Source organism: Anopheles maculipalpis, chromosome 2RL (genome assembly GCF_943734695.1).
Source record: "Anopheles maculipalpis chromosome 2RL, idAnoMacuDA_375_x, whole genome shotgun sequence".
Classification (NCBI taxonomy): domain Eukaryota; kingdom Metazoa; phylum Arthropoda; class Insecta; order Diptera; family Culicidae; genus Anopheles; species Anopheles maculipalpis.
This window is the reverse complement of record NC_064871.1, coordinates 46069797-46085645: the sequence shown is the minus strand read 5'-3', so window position 1 is coordinate 46085645 and position 15849 is coordinate 46069797. Positions and strand designations below refer to the sequence as shown.

Below are 15849 nucleotides of genomic sequence, written 5' to 3'. Positions count from 1 at the left end.
TTTTAGTTTATTGGATTGTTTTTTGGTTTTCTAAAGTTGAAAGAATCTCTACCACTTGTTCGCTCTACTTGCTCAAACGCTAATCTTTTAGGGTGTGTAACGTTTACCACCCAGCTCCGATTGGACTTTACCACATTTTGCTGCTTGTTTATATGGATGGGATGATGGTGAGAATGGGTAAAACCACGGGTGTAACATAATCCAGTGCATACAAACAATTTGTAGAGCCGGATCAGAGAGAAGATCCCTTTGTTTTGCTGATCCCATGGATTCTAGTTTTCATCCCTGTTCAGCATCACCCTTGCCTTAACTAGTGAACATATATAATATGAATAAAAAAGTCGAAAATCTTCCTAAAAGTTGAGATGTTTTAAGTGAATTCTCATTCCTCCCAATTTAATGTGGTTCATGCTCCTTAGACGGTTCTGCTTAAAAAATGGACTCTGACACACCTACAGTTTTAGATATTGATTAGTTCCTGTTTTTGTTTTCACATTCACATTCACTTTTTTTTATATTGTTAAAACAAAGTTTGTATAATTCATTACAAATAACTTCATAAAGGTACTGGAACATTCTGCATTCAAATCACTCAGCGTACTGGTTTCAAAAATCCACTTTAGCAATGTAAAACCAATACTTAACTACACTTTCGAAGTTTTGGAGAAAATGTAACTCTCCATCACACTAACATACATTGTTACCTATATCAAACACAACGTGAAACAAAATTCTGCATTTGACTGCGTCTCCAACGATTGACATCTTAATGGAACAAGTTTCCACCGCGCTCAAATGCAATTCTACGTAAACTAAAAGAAAAAAAAAACATCACAACCATACTCCAGAACAACGGAAAAAATAGTTATCAAACTTCCAACCTTTACAAATGATCAAACCGCGATAACGATCCAGAGTGAATGCAGTTTGTCGGTGTGATTAGACATATGTCAAGCGTGGTTCGCGGAATGCCAGCTACCGGTGCCGAGTGTCCGTATGGTGACCCTAGACGAGCAGCGAACCCATACACACCGTCCAGATGACAACAAAACATCAATCAAACCAGCTGAGGTTGAACCACAGCCAACAGTGTCAATGCCGCCGAGTGGCAACATTTTAACGCAACACAAACTGCTGCTCATGTTCATGTGCCTCTGGATGATGATGGTCCGGTAGAAGAATTTCCGAACGTTGCGTACACACACACACGCATTCAACGTTCCATTGATTGCTGGAAGTTTAGCTGAAGGTGGACGTTTATTAGTTTTCTTGCTGTAACCGCCGCCCTGATGGATTCTGCGCGTGACGCTTGACATCATCTCGCACACATTGTATGCTTGAGCTGCACCGAACGAATCGCGCCACGGGAAAAGCCCAGAAGGGAGAATGCATTTTCGACGTTCTGAACGGAGTGCTCCCGCGGAGGTCATCAATTCTGTTTTCTCTGACACACATACACACGGTAAGGTCGCACGCGAACGCTGTAACGACCTTTCCCGAGGCGTCCGGTGCGAGGTTCTTTCTCTGTCTGTTCGTTGCCAATATGCTGTGACATTCCTGCACCGTCCTGAACGCCAACTTCAGGAATCCATGAAGCAGCTCGCGGCGCGCGAGCATAAAAACGTGATTTATGCATAACCGATAGTGAACGATCGGCGGCTTCCTACCTTTAGGATGGGCTGACAAATTATGGTGCCGGGTTTGAAAAGATTTTATGAAATGATTTATGTTGCTCTGTTGGTGCTTTCGACCCTAGCTGTGTCGGTAGTAATCAAGTAGCTTAAACATCTTCCTTAGCGTAACATTTAGGTTGTGTTTTTTTGAGTTTAATTTTGATCAAAAATTGGTGTTTTTGTCTTTCCAATTTCTACCAACGATACTTTATAAGGATTTAATAATAAAATAGTTATCAAACACTGTGTCCAATTGACTGCAATAGCTGTCAAACTCTATTTCATCCACAGTTAGATCCACATTGAGAGTGATTTTTCCCGATCGACAATCACACCTAAAACACCGCAGTACTTCATTAGAAGCACTAATCATTTCTTCCGACCTTCCGCAGGCTTTGAAGGCAGCGACACCAATCTCCAACACAGACATTCCATCACCAGCACTGGGTTATTATGCTGCTGACAGTTTCTTCATTGATCTCTTTCCTACCACCCGGGGGACTGAAACCCTGTTTCCTATCCTCCCAATCCCAATCCCCTGCGTGTTTTGCGACTCTAGTTCCGGTAAGACCGGTAACAGCTCCGAAGCCAATTTGTAGCTACTTTGTCCACCTGCAGGCAAACCATGGCGAGGCGAAGCATCAAAGGCAAAGCAACACAGCACGACAGGGGGGCATATTGTTTTATTACACCAAGTTTTCGCATCACACTCACCGGTAACCTGCTTTTGGTGCGTCCTCCTTTGAAGAAAGATGTCTTTACTGGTTGCCAAACAAAAAACGGAGGTGTGCAGAGATGTTCAAATGTTCACACCATACACTGTCGCGATGCGCGTTCTGGAATGTTTCCTCGGCTTTCCCGTAGCAGCCGCAGTAACGGTGGCAAAAGACTGTGTTTTTCCGAACCTTTCATCACGCTGCAGCACCATGCTGAGTTTAGCGCGTTTTGTCACCTTCGGGTGTGTTTCGCTTTGTTCTTCCGCGATTATAGCGGACTTGTGTTTTCCCAGCAATTTACTAAAGCTGCTACAAGCAGTGGCACCCAGAACTGTTGCTGTCACAACCACTGCCGAGCGTGAGATCGCAGCGGGAAAGTAGCCGTGATAGTGTCATGTTAGAATGACAGCCGATACACAATTAGAGTCGAGATGCAATTGTCAAGGAATGCCAAATACTGTCTTTAAAAATGTAACAATTTCTTCAGCTTCATAATAAGTCTTCATTATTTAAACTTGTAGATTAAGCCTATGTACCTTCGTGGAACTAGTAAATCAAGAGTTTTTGATGGAATTTAAGCCTTCTTATACAACTAAGCGCTATTTTCTACAATCGTATCCTCAAAGCCGTCCTTGAATCCTCACCAATCACCTTCAGACGAACGATTAAACTTCATTGAACTTGTGGTTCAATTTCCCGGAACCTCTATAACGAACTGCCGAACCAATGCGTGTAAAAAACGCACAAATGGAAAATGTAACGCAAACAGTGTGACAGAAACATTTCAGTGACGCACAGTGATTCCGTTGAATCGCTTAAAAATCGCCGGTTCATCAACGAAAACCTCGTCCACCATTCCCACCGAAGAGCGAAGGAAAAAGGATAATGATTTAGACAAATTACGCCCTCCCCGACCCGACGCCCTTACGTGCCTCCTGTGTGCCAACCAATTCGAATTGGTCCGGACAACCTGAGCGCGAACCGGAGACACCATCCCATCGTTCAGCTATCGAATTTAAATTGTTGACATTGTAGCAATTCAAATTACATGCCTTTTTGGTGTTCTATCGTTCGTCATCCGGGAGGGTGACTCTTTCCAAATTGAGCAGCGTTGTGTTTACCCATCGTCCCTGGGGGAATCCATCACGAAATGGTCGAGCGGATTGCTTGCGCTTGTGCGTGTATTCAATTCGCCTTGTCTTTCAACCCCGTTCGAGCCATAACCCAGTTATACCGCCGTGGAAAGTGTTTTTTTCAAACATAATCTCTGTCCCAGTGCGTCCGTAAGAATATCTCCTACCAACGAACGAATGGATCCCTTTCGTCTTTTGACGGCTGTTCTTATCACAAACGGATCGCTTAATCATTACTCCTTACCGACACGTTTACTGCTCGATTTTCACTCCAAGCACCGATGCGAAGGGTGGAAAAAATCCGATCCTGGTTAGCAAAACGAAAACAGAACCGAGCAACGCTTGTTACGCACAGCGCATCGTCAAGAGGGGGTTGCAGAAGGATTTACGCTTAAGCGGCAAGATACTTGATAAAACTCCGACACCGAATTGAACTCGTGTGCGGCGTGTGGATGAACCCACCGAACAGAACGTGCAGCAGCTTGCGTTGCTGAGTTGCTGATTTAAATGGCAAAGTAAACATTACACCTTCGCTGGAGACGTCGAGTTGAATCTGTAACATTTTTTGCGTGTCAAACAGTTTCGTCCAGAACGCTCCCGGAAGTCAAGTTACTGATCCAGTTCGGGGTAGAGGGTTTCAAAGATGCTAGGATTAGCGATTGATTGATAAAAGTACTACACCGTCTTGGCGTTTGCGTGCGACTCTCCGGGAAGGGGCGTCAGCAGGAAGCTGATCTACATGTAAGACACGTGTTGCCATCTACATTAAGGAACGGCTCAAGAATCTGCTTGGTGCTTGTGGTGTGAGTCCAATTTAAAATTATTTACCTTAAAAGAAATACTTCAAATCAGCACCGTTTATGGACCAGTCTTGCTGTACTAGTGGAAACGAGCAGACAAAACCATTCGTATGCGATAACATCCAATCATCTCCAACTAAAGGATTGTGATGTGCAGGACTAGCAAGCAAACGTATCTCATCCTCCTCTCGGATGTAAGGGATTTTAACAACAAAAAAGGGGTAACATTAGTCCTGAGTCCGAGTCTACAAAAGGAAGGCACGGAGAGACAGAATCATTTACGTGTAATTTGAACACAATTTGTTCCGCCCGGTCGGTTGGTAAAGATATCCCACCATGTTAGACCTGTGGCGCACGGTGAGCAGGTCGAATGGCAATCGCCATGACATTAGCTAACCCTAGCAAATCCCTAGGTAAGGTAGGTACCGCTGATTAGGCCGGAGAGTTGATTACGATTTGCTAATGACAAGGTTGAGTTTGCTTAACTGAACGTACCCGGCACCCGGTAAGATACTCGGCTATTATCGCCCGTGTCTGTGCTGCCCGAAATGCGAAATGATACGAGGGTGTCATGCTACGCTTGAAACAATGTTCGAACACTAACCATTATGCCTTTTGATTATGTTGATTTTGATGTACATGATCTCTGGCTAAGGTTGCACCATTTTCAAAGCCAGTCTGCAGTCGGCAGACTGAATTCAAATTCGCTCTCATTCAACCACATTCATCTTCAAACACCGTGTGAGAACGCTGAGTGCAAATGCATTTTTCTACCCTCTTCATTTGTTGGCGCTTCCATTAATAAACATCAAATTTGTAGTAAAAGGTTCATCAATGTATCATCTTCACACGCACCACAACCACTAACACTGTTTAATGTGTTCTTTTCCAAATCTGTCAAACACACCCGGCCCCAGACAGTGTAACGATATTAACAGATTATTGTGTAATATCTCCCTATCACCACCGACATGAGAACTAACGGTTTCAATGCTGCAGTGGATGGGCGAATAATCAGCATTAGCCCGTAGCCCGCATCACGAAGGGTCGGCACCACCCGGGCTGGGCTCGAAGATCAAGTAACCGACCAAAATTCATCCAACCGATAACTCTAGCTAAATCTGGCAAATACTTGAAACATGATCCCACTACACTGCACACACCACCCTTCACGCTCGAAATTACCTGAATAACCTTTGGCGCGGTGTACATTTCCTGGCCTACCGCGGATTTTCCGTGTGTGTGCTCGCGCTACCACCGTACGCATTGTTGCAGCATTTGCCCAAGAATTTGCCACTACACTAGATACGGTTTTGCTCCATTTAAGCCATCATCTTTCATCGATGGGCCTGACTCTAAAAGCATAATCATTCGCTTAGAGACTAACGGTAGCACCAAACAACAGCAGCAGCAGCAGCTACACGCTGGAAGTTGCCCTTTCCAACGCTGGTTCTTGTTTCAGCCAAAAACTAAAGTCCACCGTTGACGTCTCGAAAAGGTTCGAATTACACCGTTCCGTAGACTCGCACGTAGACCTCGTCGACCTATCGAATATGCCGTCTGGAGCGGATCGCCGTTTTTCGGAGCAATTTTAAACTCCCCGTCCAAACCAAAACTACATTATAGACCACCGATGAATCTACGGTTCCTGGTACATCACAGCCTTTCTTACCTCTCTGGAGACTTTGACGCATCAAGCGTCGGGTGGAGGGGGGGGGGGGGGAGGATGGAGGGGGTAATATTAAATCCCATCAACCGAAGTTAAGGTTCGCCACTTTTTTTTCCCCCTGCGCTCTTCTAATCTGGCGCTAATATCCTGAGGCCATTTGGCTTCCTCGTCTGCTTCTGGTCTGAAAGTCTTTGCCGTGCAAGTTCCTCACCGCTCACCACCAATCACGCCCTAAGCCGAAAGCCCCTATCCTTTTTCCTAATGTTTCATCTGCTTCCATCTGCGAGCGGATTGGTTTTTAATTTTTAAAACCAACGTCTTAATGCACAGATTACTCTATCACCAAACAAGACACTTTTTCGGTACGAGTCGTTGACTTGTTTGATTTCTAGATCGTATACCACCGTGTGAAGAATATCTTATTCAAGCGCAGTTGGTGGTCCACTAGCTTTTTGAAAATTGATAAGTGAATCTTACTTTTCACACATTGGCTGCTAAGCATCAAGCATGAGATTACGATTCAACACCTCCAGCGCACAACGTTGGCGTTAAGTTTAGTTGTCTTATAGCACTTTTGCAACCAACCAGCACACACCTACCAAGCGATAAATAGTGTATTAATTCGGAAATCAGACCCGAATTTGAAACCTCTTCTTGAACACGCGGTCCAAAACAGGAGTCGTTGATCGTAAGTTGACAGGTATTAAATTAATAACTTGGAAGGGAAAAGGTCGGAGTTTTAAAACACCTGGAAGATAGCGGTAGTTGTTGATCTTCTACAGCAATATATTTCACCCGACTAAATAGAAACTTGCCTCGGACTTGAAATAAATATAATTCCACTAACACAACAAAAATTCTAAACCTTTCTAACAGGTTCTTTTCGAAGTTCTCTCGTTGAAGTTTCTTTTTGAAGTTTTGAAGCTAGCAGGACCACACCGATATTCAAATAGGATTGACGCACTGTGCAGTCAAAGCCTAATCAAATCTGTTCCTCACGACCTCAGCGGTAAAATAACAAACTTTAGAATGATTATACATGGAAGAAACACAATCGAAAGGGTCGATAGCATAAAAGTATATTAAACCAGCATTCCTTCTCCTTTTGTTTTTGCTTATCGATCATCTAACTTAAGTCATGCCGGCCATCGAATGGCTTACTAGACTTATTAGTACCACGTCGTAGTTAGTCGTCACTACGGGGGAACAGTTCGGATGAGGTTAGAACCCCAGTACGGACGTTTGAAAACTGGCGCCGTTGGCTCCTCAACCACATTAGAAATATATTACAGTATTTCTAAGTACGCATATTTGTATCTTTCGGAAAATATTTCGTCTAGCTGGAACATTTAAATTAATCATCTAAGGTCACACCAGCCATCGAAATGGCTTACTAGACTTGCTGATACCATGTAGTTGGATAGTCAGTCCTTACTAACGGGGGGACCGGGATTCAAATCCCGGTCCTGCCGTTTGAAGATCCTCAACGCTGTCGCCTACACAACCATTCGCCCATTCGATCAAAGTAAAGTAAAGGAAAAGTAAGTAAAATAATCATGTCTATTCTGAATTCATAAGGATCAATAGACCCTGGATGCCAAAATTACTTCAAAACTACAAAAAATATTCCACAATAAATTGACCAAGTTCAGAAGATTTACACAGATGCCTATGGACGACGCTTCTGCTACGACGATTTCTCCAAAACGTGCCAAACAGTTATGTTTAATCCAAAGAACAGTATGGCATATCAGTCGTTGAAAAATACTTTTAAGCTTCCGATAGCATAATCATATGCTGCCATAAAAGTTTCCTTCAAAAGCCAACAGCATTATGTGACCAAGAATCGCCAGAAACTGTGAACTTTTTGCCACCAAAACTTGTAACTTTTCATTTATGTTTTGCGCACTCCTGGTTTATGATTCATGCTGCGTTCTAGCGTATTGACTTTGACCCATACCGGTAACTCAATAATAAGTTGCAATAAAGTAATCCTAACCGTTGATTCGACCCTCGCTTTGTACCAATAAACTTCTTCAATAAATTTACCGCCTCCATTGTTGCCGTAAAACTTGCCTGCTTAAGAGTTATAGGATGTCACGTCCGTGATATCGCTCTCCTTTGTGGAGATGCTTAAAATCGATACCTTGTTGTAAGCAATCGATGTGCCCGATGCTTCCGTTTCACCACAAAATCACGTTTTACGTACCTGTAAATAAAAAAAAAACAAGAATCATATTTTAATCCAAACTCCAAAATGAACGTACAAATGCCAATAATAATGCTATCATCTTAGTTGCTTAGGTTATTCCACGGAGAAACTATTTTCAATTTACAGCGTATTTCCAGCACAAATTACACCATTTTGTAGCTAACTGCATTGCCACCTGTCTCTTGGCTTGTTCACCACCATTACAACCATTACACATGCACTTCCATTAGCCAACGATTCCGGTCAACTTGTAATAATTGTCCCCAGCCTTCGGGGATGTGGAGACACGCAAAAAAAATGGTGCACTTTGCAAATGCAGTGCAATGCAATGCGGTGCAGTCATGTTGATCCGGTAGCGAAAAGATAAAAATGCATTAGCAGTTTCTTGTCCCCCTAGTACAACGAACAAGCCAGCACTGTAGCGTCGTCCCCAAGGTACCCGCGATCACCTGCAAGCTGGTTGCGCCATACTTCCAGCAAACCATAACCAAATGTGCAAATGGTTCCCCCTGTAGCTAACACTCACACTTATAACTGTATTGCTATTGGAACAGCCATCATCGCACGTTGGCACGTGCAATTCTTTTCGCCCTCTTCCCTTGGGTTATGACCAACGCTGTCATTAAGCTAAAAGATCGACAGCTTACAGGCGACTGAAATGAATACTAATGTGTTTTTGCCATTGCATGAAACCGGTGTAATATCTTCAGTCTTCCCTTAGAAGACAGTGTGGATCATCTCAGTGTGGTTAGAGTTAAATGTAAAATTCATTATGCCAAATGTTGTAAAAATGAACTTCAACTTTTTCATTACGGTGGATACAAAAGCAACAGAAGAATAGGCCAAATAATGTAAATCGAGAATCTCCAGAGCAAACGAAAACCTCACTCTTTGGAAGAATCGCGCCAATGTGATGATGTTGAAAAACAAACTGCCAATTCATTGCCATAAACCGCATCGAACAAAAAAAAACTCAGCGGCTTGTCGTTTTCTGCAGAAGCTCACACCACACCTGACGATGATGGTGGAAAGAGACCTTAACATGGGTGCATCATGTTCATCACCATCGTCATCATCCTCGCGATGAAAAACCAACACAAACGAGTTGTGTTGATGTGAATTCATAAATGATAAATCCTATAATACTGTCTTCAATTATCACATAATCATACTAATGCAGCACTTCCTACATTTTGGACACACAAATGTACATCCAACGACCACTCACCATACGAGCGCAACTTCAGTTAGCAAATTGTACTGCACTCCGTTCACCACTGATGGTGGGGAGGATTCGAACCCAAACTCCAAACCTGTGGACTGAGCCGTGGCCAACTTGGGCCTGCTGCTCATTCATCGTATGACTGACAGTTTTGCTTCCTTTTCTCAAGCTTTACTGCACATGCTCCTGCAGATCTTCGAGGGAACACACAGCACACAGATCCATATCCGGGACGTGGTCTCACTTGAGGAAAAAAGCTCACCAGCAACTCACCGAAACATTGCAGCCGTTTTCTTCTTTTGCTTCGCTATCGTTTCGTGCCCATTTCACTGCATCCCACCATCAACGCAGTCAACCGGGCGCGCATATGTACGTATTGATCCACAACATTCAACGACCCTCCCGCACCAGACCGGCATGATTATTCGCTTACAACGCTCTTTGTCATGTGATGCATTATCAAAATGCATTCCCATTAGCAATTAATGATTCAACGTGTTCCGTCAGACACCGGATCAGGGGATGTGACTATGTACCTGTGTACATGGCGGAGTGGCCGTCTGCATCGTTTCCAACCGACCGTCTGCTAGCTCGTCTTATGAGCTCGATCGTGTTGGTATAGATGTCAGAAGGGTTGGAACAATTCTCGCTCCCGAGCCTACCGACGGGGTGTTTAACGACCATTGTGTGGTACTTCCAAGCTTAAAACCACCATTCGGTCACAATTCCAACAAGCACTCACAAAAACACACATACTGTTTTAAAGATATTGCATTGCAGTGTTGAAATCGCTGCATCATTCAATTGCACTAACCAGCCCCAACCGTACGGTGATCCAATGGAAGGGTTTTACAAATGTTTCTTGGCTTAAAAGAACTAAGCCATGGCTCACTAACCTACAACAAGTAGCTGGATTTAATCGCGGATCACCGCGAACAATGCTTATGCTTATTACACCATACGAATTGTGACAATTGTCACACCATTAGCGTGATGAATTTTTTTTCCATTTTCAAAATTTATTTGTTATACAAACAGAATAAAATTCATAAAATTCGATTTTATCCAACTCTTATTTATCATTGAATCGAATTACGTTTGAATCCATTTTTAGATTGCAGCATAGAAGAATTAGTTTCTTTTAAAGCAACAGTGTTATGATCAGAGAATGAAGATCTCGTAAAGGTAAAATAACTGTGCGCATCTTTACCTGTTCTTTTTCATTCAACGATCTACTGGGTCACGTCGGCCATCTAATGACTTACTAGACTTGCTGGTACCACTTGGTTGAATGGTCAATCCTCACTACGAGAAAACGTTCCGAATTTGAACGCCGGTCCTGCCGTGGTAAGACCATTGCAGCTATCGCTTTACCACCGGAATGCCCCATTTACTCGTTGTATATACAGTACTGAACAAAATAAATCATACGCGCAAAGTAAAAATGCTCTTTGAGCAGTATTTTCTTTATTTTTCAGATAAAAACCATGATTTATTCGGAAGAATTATAGTATGTTCATTAAAGTTTTAATTATTGCAGTGAAAAATATTAAAAATAACTTTATATGCTTCCAAGAAGTTACTATAGCCAACAGTTGGTTTTTAAGCATGGACAAAACAAATCATACACTTAAAAAACATTTCTTTCTTGCCGTGATGATCCACTAACGTTCTTGCAGCACTGTAAAACTAGCAGCCCTGCGGCTTCTTTGACAGTTCTTTTACTAGAAAGCTAGTGGATCAATAAATTGCGTCATATGAAAAGTGTAAAATGTCAGGAAAGCGATCGCAAAAAAGGAATTGCTTTCCGGAAAATTGCTGAAAAGTATTCGATTTCTATTGGAGCTGTGCAGTATATCTGGAAAAAAACACGAAATCTTTGGAATTGTGCGCAACTTATCTAGACAAGGACGACATCGCATGACGACCCGTCGTGATGATGCGAGAATACTTCGGTTGGCGAAGCAAAACCCTAAGTTGTCTTTCAGGGAAATTGAGAAAACGATGAATCTGGATGTCAATCGCCGAAACGTACGCCGGCGCCTCAACCAGAGTGGTTTGAAAAGTTGTTTGGCATCGAAGCGCCCTTTCATAAGCATGCAAAACAAACGGAAGAGATTGGAATTTGACAAAAAGTACGCCGGAATGTCCATAGACTTTTGGAAAAGCGTTTTGTGGATCGATGAGAGCGTTTTATGGAGCGATAACTTGTTAAATGAAAATTTGGAGATTTCACTATTGAAAACTGGCCTAGAAACAAATTACATTTTTCAACAAGACAACGACCCTAAACATACCACCCAAAAAAAACAACAGCGTTCTTCAAATCTAACCAAATTAAGGTGCTCAAATGGCCACCCCAATGACCTGACTTGAACCCGATAGAGAATTTGTGGTGTTATTTGGACGATAAAGTCGAAAAAACATTGATCTCTAACAAAGACGACTATTTGATGTTTTGAAAACAGTGTGGGAGAAAATTAATACAGAATATCTGCGGAATCTTGACGATTGGAAGAGGTGCTGAAGGCAAAGGGTGATTATAGCAAATATTTAGGGTTCAAAAATAAAAGGAGATATTTGATATAAGCATAACTTGTGAATAAGAAATCTGGTGTATGATTTATTTTGTCCATGTCGATCCTCATCCTTCCCTGAAAGATAGCACATATTTAGAAAGTCATGCGTAATTCTTATAACTTCACTTCTACAACATTAATGCCTGATGATAGGGCAACTACTTTCATAAAGATAGCATTGTTGTAACTATTACATTGAAGGATATAATGAGCTTGTAGAAAGAATAGTTAAAGCGTGAGAATTATTTTGTCCAGTACTGTAGTTGGTAGAGAGCATAACGGTGTCATAGTGTTATCGACTATCCAGATGGCAAATCCAGATTTGAAAAGGATCATAGGGCGAGAATGTCTCTGAGCCTTTTGGAGCCTCGTGCGCAATTAAATATAGTCTCTAGGTAGATTAGTGGGCTTCAACGGCTCGTTGTTAAACCAAATAACTACAATTGAATTGTCTCTTGGTAGATAAAACTTGGACGACAATGGCTCTTCGACTACGAAGTATATTAGTATTCAGATGGCAACTTGTCTTAGTAGATGACTTCAGCGAACAAAAACTCCTTTGGAAGGCAAGACTCCTAGCACGGGGAAATTTCACAGACAGTAAAGTACTTTTTAAGATTCATAAGATTCATATTCAAAGGCACGTTAAACCTTTAAACTGCAAAATAAATGTCATATTTGAAACTGGTAAAGCATTATCCCTTTCCGGACATTTTATTTCACCTGTTGGAAGAAAAATTTAACCCACAATATTCATTCACACGAGCGAGAACATTCCGCGGTTTTGGAACCACATTCAAAGCTAAATAATTCAAATCAAACAAACACTTCAACTGGCGAGCCAAACTGTACTTGTACAGAAGGACAACACTTACAGTCTCCACTATGTACGCGTAGGTATCAATCGTGCTGATGCCATTGAAACGGCAACCAGACCACTGCTGCCGATTACACCGGGACAAACGGTGGTCCGTGGCACGAATGATTAATGAAGCAATAGCGTGTGCCCGAATGAATCGAATTAAACCTGCGGTTACACCACAGCACAACTGACGACGAATGCCGACATCGAACTTATCGCCCGCTTTGGTTGCACTGCCACCAGGTCAGGGAATATGTTTTGCACTGCGCCATGTGTTTTGGTTTTCACGCGATCTGTCCACAATCAATGTAAGTTTATTATTTTGTATGTTATTCTCCTTCACTCGCCGGGATCACCCGGTAAGTAAATCAACATTTATTACAGACGGAATCCAAAACTGTGCGCCGGACAACTGATCGCTCTAATGTATTTCATCTTTTTCGCCTTCATCTCTGACACCTTGTGTTTGCAGTGCCATCATGTTCGAAGGTGTTGGAAGTGTTGATTGCTGTTTCTCGTATACTGAGAAAAATTAACACGTGACCCACGGTTTCTCTGATGAGAAGCGAATGTTGAATAGACGAAAGGGACAGCAGCAAGAATCCTGCTGATCCTACAAACCGGTAGAATGGGTAAATGATATCATTTATAAAATTCATCTCTACCATCAACTGCTTCTTCCGTCTCTCGTCAATCAAACACGTATCGAAACACTGTAATCGAGTGAAACTCATCACCATCTTTCTGGTTCGAGATGCAAACCCTTGCATGTATGCATGATTGCCAACATTAATCACGCTCTGTTGCCGAACGTTAACAAATTACAACTAATTAAGCGCACAATGTCCTGATAAATGTGTGACCGATTGAATGACCGTTTTCAAATAGTGAATTATTGCAATACAAACACATACAAAACGCATCAAAGATAAAGTGCAAATATGTTGAACAGTATTAGAAATAATGTCATTTTAACTCATTGAAATGAAATTCAATTCAGAGTTTTCTAGTTCTAGGAAACGTCTTTCCCTCAATCAACTATCGTTATGGCAAATGAAATTATCTTTTATGGCACGGTTATAGCAATCTAAAAGTCATCATTTCATTTCTCTTCCCTATAATTACGCGATAACGAGAGCTCATTCAGTTCGTATAATATCCAAAGAACTGAATTCAGGTATGACTTACAAAGACATTGTGTCGTTTAATTAGGCGTAATTCTACATGGTAAATGAGACGAGAATTAAACCACCATCCGCTAAACAAAAACCACCAACTATCAGTGTGCAACGAAACGAAGCAAATTGAGCATACAAAACGCGAACAGGAATGAGATCACTCCTCACTGAACAGTTGCCATGCTGCTGATCCGTTATGTTGGGTGACTCGTTACGGAGCATATTTATTAACGTTACTTGAAGCCTGACACATGGCTACTGTATGTTTTGGTACCAGCTGTGAAGCGGACTTTACAACTCACCTCAACAACAACCTTCCTCGTATATTATCATCTAATATGAAATGGGCTTTCTCGATTCTGGTTTGAGATTTCACACACAAAACTCTACCTTGTACGGTCCCGATGGAATGAGATGAACTGCACGCGTTATTAACCATAAATTACCGGTGGTCACAAATTGTCCACTGTCTTCGGTTGGAGAACGTGTCATTTATCTAATGTATCATGTTACCGACCGCCAGGGTAACGTGTTATTTAAGCTGAACGTGAGTAAAACAAGTAAAACGGTCCATAATCGAGCCACCTTGAAGTACGCTTCTTCATTTCGCTTTTGGCTGGAATAAGGTTGAGTGATGTGATTTATGAGGTATTATTTTGATCAAGTGAACGGGACACAATTCTCGAAGAAACGTCGATTGAAAAATAAAAACGCTAAAGAACAGCTGTCGATTTGGCTTCCAAGAATCGGCTTTTCGCTCGAATCCAGAGAGATCCTAACGGTGTTTAAGATCCAAGATCCATTAGATCCATTTTCACCTAACGCCACCACATGTGCTCCACATGGCAAACGATCGATTGACGGCTTCCTACCTACCGCACGCGTACCACACGCATGCATGCCGTGTACAAGACGTAAAATAATACCGGAAAGCAACAACCAAAATGACATCGAACCTGAAAAGCAAACGTCTCTGGGCAAGGGCAATGTTGTGCATCTGTCGATCGAAGAGATACACTGCGCCATAATTGCAATCCATCGCAAGGCCTAAGCCCACCTAGATAAAACAACAAAACACTAACAACGCCAGCTATCGATCAGCTGTCGCACTAGGTTTAGCCCAATCGAGTCCGTCTTCAACTTCAACTCCCCTTCTTTAAGACCAAAACTCAGCCAGTGGAAAATCTAAAACGTCATCACGTCATAAAGCCTTACCGGCAAAAAACCCGCGTCCCCGTTTGCTTCTTGTTTTCACGCGCGTAGCATCAAACGCCATCAACGGCTTCAAATAAACGTCGACAACTCTCGTCTTCAACGATCCCTTATCAGCGATCAAACGCTTCTGGACCGTAACCAGGTTGGTCTCCTTTTGCTTACCGCCTGGCAAGAAGAGGCAGAAAAACAACTCCTCTAATTCAATTGTAACGAATTTGTGAGTTCATTTGTTTATTTATTTTTTCGCTTATAATGCCCACCCAAGAGAGGGGCCGAGTATGAGTCGAACGGACTAACAAACAACAACAGGGCGCAAGCTTACACAAAAAAAAACGACGTTATTCTTAACGAAAGTACCAGGCATTGGGCTGGAAATAAAAGGAAACATTTTCCGAACACTGCAGCGATGTAACACAGCAAGACTGGGAAAGCCTTCGTAAGTGCATTGCCGTACAGCGCGGTTAGTCGAACTTTTCCAGTCCGTGTTCCACACGGTTGTTGGTGTTGCCTGATGCAAAGTAAACAGTTTGTGCATCGTTCACCACATTGGTCGGCGGAAAGCAGTGAGGAAAATGGGAACGAAAATAAAA

General features: G+C 42.3%; 1 protein-coding gene across 1 annotated transcript in view; it reads right to left on the bottom strand.

Annotated features, from left to right (window-relative positions):
• LOC126557467 (protein Optix) overlaps positions 1–15849 on the bottom strand; it is a 55730-nt gene that overhangs the window by 14567 nt on the left and 25314 nt on the right. The window lies entirely within an intron of this gene.